At 34.7% G+C, this 5,359-nt stretch overlaps 1 long non-coding RNA gene across 1 annotated transcript; it reads right to left on the bottom strand.

The window, feature by feature from the left end:
• Positions 1-1,201: 1,201 nt before the first annotated feature.
• On the bottom strand, positions 1,202-4,860 carry LOC113318179. Its single transcript, XR_003344308.1, has 7 exons — positions 4,402-4,860; positions 4,210-4,299; positions 4,026-4,068; positions 3,823-3,873; positions 3,315-3,444; positions 3,132-3,200; positions 1,202-1,679 (listed from the first exon to the last, which is right to left on the bottom strand). It is a non-coding gene; the product is annotated as an uncharacterized LOC113318179 (long non-coding RNA).
• Positions 4,861-5,359: the final 499 nt, after the last annotated feature.

Raw genomic sequence — 5,359 nt, 5'->3', positions numbered from 1 at the left:
GAGAAAGAAGGGATTCTACGCGGAACTGTTCGAGCCTTATGGACCCATGGACTATGCAAATCTTACTCCAGGTAATAACTGATTTATAGTTCAACTTTGAGACTGACATTTTCTGGGGATGTTTTTCGTGGCAAGGGAGTAACGGTTATGGTCAGCACCATCATCGTCGTTTCGAATAATTAGACATACTCTTCCTGTTAGGATGTTTGATTTCCATAATCTTATTTTTAGTTTTGTGCTATTTTATCTTTTTACTGGGTTGTAGTATAGTAGATATATAAGTACTTTAAATTTATAACTTTAACTAGATTTTGTGCCCGTGTTACGCCCGGGCAGCTTCGCAAACTTGGTTCACCAATTCAATCTACAACTACAAACTACAAATACAATGCATCGTTGCCTCTTTCTTTGATTTGGTAAAGCTCGGCTTCGCCTCGTCGAAGTCCCCATTTGATTTGGTAAAGCTCGGCTTTGCCTCGTCCTAGTCCCCATTTGATTTGGTAAAGCTCGACTTCGCCTCGCCCAAGTCCTTTAAATTGATTGGAAGCTGTTGCAAACGAACCCTAACAAAACTTAATAACCCAAACGGGAATGCATCCACATCGTTCTTGTGGACGCTTGGCGACCTTCGTATTCATTAGGAAAAATTAACTTGACCATTCAGTGGTAATATCATTGGAAAAGCAAGTATCCGTTCATATCCTTTTGGATAGTGAATACATCTTTGATGTATCTGGGGTTAACACTTACGTCCTAAGTATATACATAGTCAAGGCATGTGCATTAAAAATGAAAAGTTAATGCACATGGTTTTTTTTTCCCATTCAGTCACTTTTAAGAGATTATGCAACATGGTTTTTTTTTCCTCTCTCGTAGTTTTTTTTCTTTAATATGAAAATCTAGATCTTGAGAATCTCTTTTCTCCGTAGCTTCATGTAATTGCTTAAGATCGTTATTGTACTATTTCTCACGCAACTAACAATATAGGAGAATCATGTTGCATAGTATTAAGAAGACTATAACAGTACCAAAAAAAATAACATTCTAAATCACTTCATGTTGCTGACCTTGGTCACCATCGGCGTAATTACTTTATTCTTTCTAATGACACTGGAATTGATGCAGGGGCAGTAGTGTATCAAGAATATTTTCAGGCATGTCAGTTTGCAAGATCTAAGGTATCTAGAGGGTACATATACAGAAAATAATTGAATAGATTGAGCATACGTTAGATATACAGGTCTTCAATGAAATCTTCTCAAGCCATCAGAAAAGAAATGAAAAATAAAGTAAAAGATTTCAGATTAGACAAAGACCAAAAGTATATATAAGAACCCAAACTAAGAACATAAATCACAATATAAGAATCCATAGTAGCCTAAGACGGAGCACAATGGTAGAATATAAACCTCCTCTTCGTGCTATGTACCGACATCTTTTTCTTTTAACCATAATTTTGATTTGGTGTGATGTGGCTTCGCCTGTCCCCATCATGCATCATATTTGATTTGGTGTGGCTTGGCTTCGCCTCTCCCAACTCCCAAGGAAATAAAAGGTATGCTGCACTGAACCTTGGTTGGTGACTCCATGATGTCATCTCTAAAAGGTGTGTAACAATGCGTTCCCATAAAGTAAAACAATAACCACTGTGTTTAAAGGAGCACGTATTCGAGATTAACCTGGACAAAACTTCAAGACTTAGTGTGATACATCAAAGCGTTGAAATAACATGCTTACATGTACAAATTATAAATAGCGAGCCGATAATAGATGCTAAGCTTACCTGTACACCCATAAATTATGTAGATCATACAAAACAGTTCAAAAATAAATCAGTGATATTTAATGAGATCAAAATCATTAGATTAGCCAATATAAACACTAAAGAAATTTGAATAAAGTTTATACTTATTATCAGATCCGTTAAAATCATGTAGTAGATGTAAAGCTTTCCTTATCTAAAAATTCTTTTCTTCCCATGCCCGCATAATCCTAAGTCTTCCAGATATTCTAATTTCGCCCTTACTCATGGGAGAATCAGAATGAGTAGCAAACACCTAAAAGTTTTGACTCAAAAAAGGGAAAAAGGAAAGGAAAATAAAACAGTATACATCACCAGTTTACCTTAAAGGAGGCAGATACGATAACAATTGAAGCTGAATTCCTTCCATTAGAGAGAAAACTATTTTCATGTACTAATCTCTTAAATGGAAAATGAAAAAATGCCCAAGATTACAAAACTTATTATGCTTTTAAAAGTACTCTTTGAAAATATGGCTCAAGTTCAAACAGAATGCTTATTGTATCCATGCACATGTTTGGTGAATGAGTACCTACAATCTACAGTAAACATACATTGTACAGAGCATTTTCCTTGCCAAGCCATATCTTTTTCATACTATCTCTTTTAGATTACAGTTATTCCAAGTCCAACCTTTGTTATTCAGATTTAGGGTACCTACAACCTTGTCAATTTCAGATTTTCCACCTTATCATCTTATCTAGGCAATTATAAAAGCCAAATTACAGATTAACTGGAGTTTGACCATACATGAAATCTATGAGTAGTGTTTTGGAACTACTTGCGGATTCTTTCCCATATCAGGTGCGCAAACATCAACACTGCCCAAATCCGGAAGTGAATGCATACATAATATCTAAGGTAAAGAAACCTACAACATGAAAAGTAGGCAGTGTATCGAAATCCACCATGTCTGAAATTCTATTTTAATACGGGATCTAAGCTATACATGGGATTCTCAAGAGTTACTTCACCCATGCGGTGGGTTTAGCCACCGTATCTATGAGCTGCTTCACATGTGATGGTTTTTAAGACACCTTGAAGTCTTAAAATGCAACACTTGAAGTCTAAATGAAGCAGACAGCCTTGAAGTCCAACACTTTCATATTTATGCAGATAAGAATGTGATAACTCGAGATCACAATGTGATTATTCGAGTAAGACATTCTCTCATCTTATCTAGGACAGCTATAGAAGTCGAATTACATATTTTCTTTCATTACTGAGTAGCATAACAAACGTAAATTTCTTTGTCAATTTATTGAGTAGCACCCGTTAGCAAACTGCACAAAGAATTAAAATGCGAACTGGCATATTTGGTAGTCGTTACCTTGTTTAGCACCAAGGAAGTCTGTTTATCAAGTAACCTGCTCTTTCCATCCATATACTTCTGCATTCACTACGCATGCATTAAAACTGTAATTAGTACCTACTTGTAAATCTTTTTTGATACTCAACAACCAATCAAATTTCAATAGAAACAACCATATTCAAAATCAATTCCATTTATTACCTGAGACATGACATTGTGCCCATCCAGCTGCACTGAAAAAAGAAGCTTCATTTGAAGATGAAATGTTGCTGGAACGAATCCCCATGTTTTCCATAAGAGACACAGCTATGTCCCATACCATCAGTTGGACCTAATCATAAAAATAAAAAATGAATCAATCCCAACATTTGAAGACCTTGAGCATCAATCATTTTCTGTGTCTTGAACACATCTAAAGGGAGCAGTGACGATAGAAACAGCCCCGCCTAACAATACCCAGACACCTACTGACAACCCTTCAAAACAATTACATAAAAATAGAAGTGATAAAACCACAATGTTTTCATTATGCCACTGTCTTCTTTACTACTATGTTCATTTCTAATAGTTGGTATGCGTCGAGTTTAAGAATCACTGTTGTAGGAATTTTGATATGATGAGCATAATCTTAAAAACTTAAAATTAGAGATATTTGAAGCCCAAAATATCTGGCTTTGCCTACTGTTCTCATATTTGAAATTATGTATACCTGGTTTGTTCCTGCTGTCCTTCCTAAACAAACAAACCAAACAAATGGCAGCTGCAAAATTAAACCAAACAAACAATATTTATAACAAAATCATCAATTTGACCAAAATATACCAAGAATGAATAAGAAAGGGAAGAATATGGTTACAATATACTAAAAGAGAATGAGATGTGGTAGTGTATCCGTTTCAATAAAAATCGTACCAGTAGAATAGATCAAAACTATCCGTTTTAATAAAAATCGTACCTGCAGAATAGATCAAAACGATAGAATTTTTTTTCTTATTAACTTGAGAAAAATAAGCTATTAACAAAGAAGAAACATGAAGGACAAAAGATAGAGAGGCAGAACAACATATATCATGATTATGGTAAAAATCAAACATACCCATATCTAAGAATTCAAAAAGGAAGTAACCCTTAACCTAGTAGAATATATAAAACAGATTAGTTTTGTCCCGAATCTGGTGACTGTGATCTGTATCAATCCATTAACAATGACATAAATCACTATCAAGTAAGGAGTCGAGTTGAAAAAGAAAACAGTAAAACTAAACACAAAAAATTGATTAGAGTTTACCTTGAAGATTAATCCAATCTCCCTGCAAACTTAGTGGTACAAAACTATTTATCCAAGTATAGCCCTAATAAAAAAGTGAACCCTAATAACATCAATCAAAATAGAGATGATGATGACAACGAAACCCTGATCGAACGGGATTAAAGATATTCCCGTTCGCTGGAACATTAGTTGATATTGTTCATGATGATGGATATATGTGAGATTACCAAATAGAGGAAAAAGAAGAAGATGTGAGAGCAGAAATTGAGCGAATGGGTTTTAAGAGAACGCCATTAGAGAGACTTTTTGCACATATTTTTCTAGGTTTTAGTTTCTTATTATCCTACCAGGGGATAAATCCTTTGTCCCAGCGAATGGGTTTTAGTTTTTCTTTTCTTTGTATCATCATTATCCCATGAACAAGGCATATTTTAGGGTTTGTTCTCAAGGTTTGTCTTTTTTTTTTTTGAGCGAAATAGAAAACCGGTTCTTAGATTTGGTATGTGTTTTTTTTGGTTTTATGTTTTGTGGGCGAAATTTGTGTGGGAATTCTTCTTTTTTCTCTCTTTTGAGGAAAAGTGAGACGGATCAATTCTGTGAGTGGGCGAGGGTCACCGTTCAACGTGGAACCTTATGAGCTTAGGATTTTAAAGGAGTTAGATGCCACTTTTTATTTTTAATTTATAACTTTAATGCCACTTAATATTTTTATTTTATCAAATTAATATAGTACAGTAATTTATTTGGAAAAGTTTTTTTTGAGGATTCCACCACGACATTTTTTTTATTCTTTTTTTAATTAATTTAAAGCGAAAGCCTTCATAAAGGCTAATGATCCTCCTCAATAATCGGCCTAAGCCAGATTGGAAGTACATACCAGAATAAAAAGGTACAGTTAGATCTAACCCCATTGACCTAACGTATGAGCTACGGAGTTACATAAGCGCGGTTGAAAAGTAAACATACAAACAACTAA

Source organism: Papaver somniferum, chromosome 10 (genome assembly GCF_003573695.1).
Source record: "Papaver somniferum cultivar HN1 chromosome 10, ASM357369v1, whole genome shotgun sequence".
NCBI lineage: Eukaryota > Viridiplantae > Streptophyta > Magnoliopsida > Ranunculales > Papaveraceae > Papaver > Papaver somniferum.
Note: the sequence above shows the minus strand (reverse complement) of the source record. Positions and strands in the feature narration are given on the sequence as shown.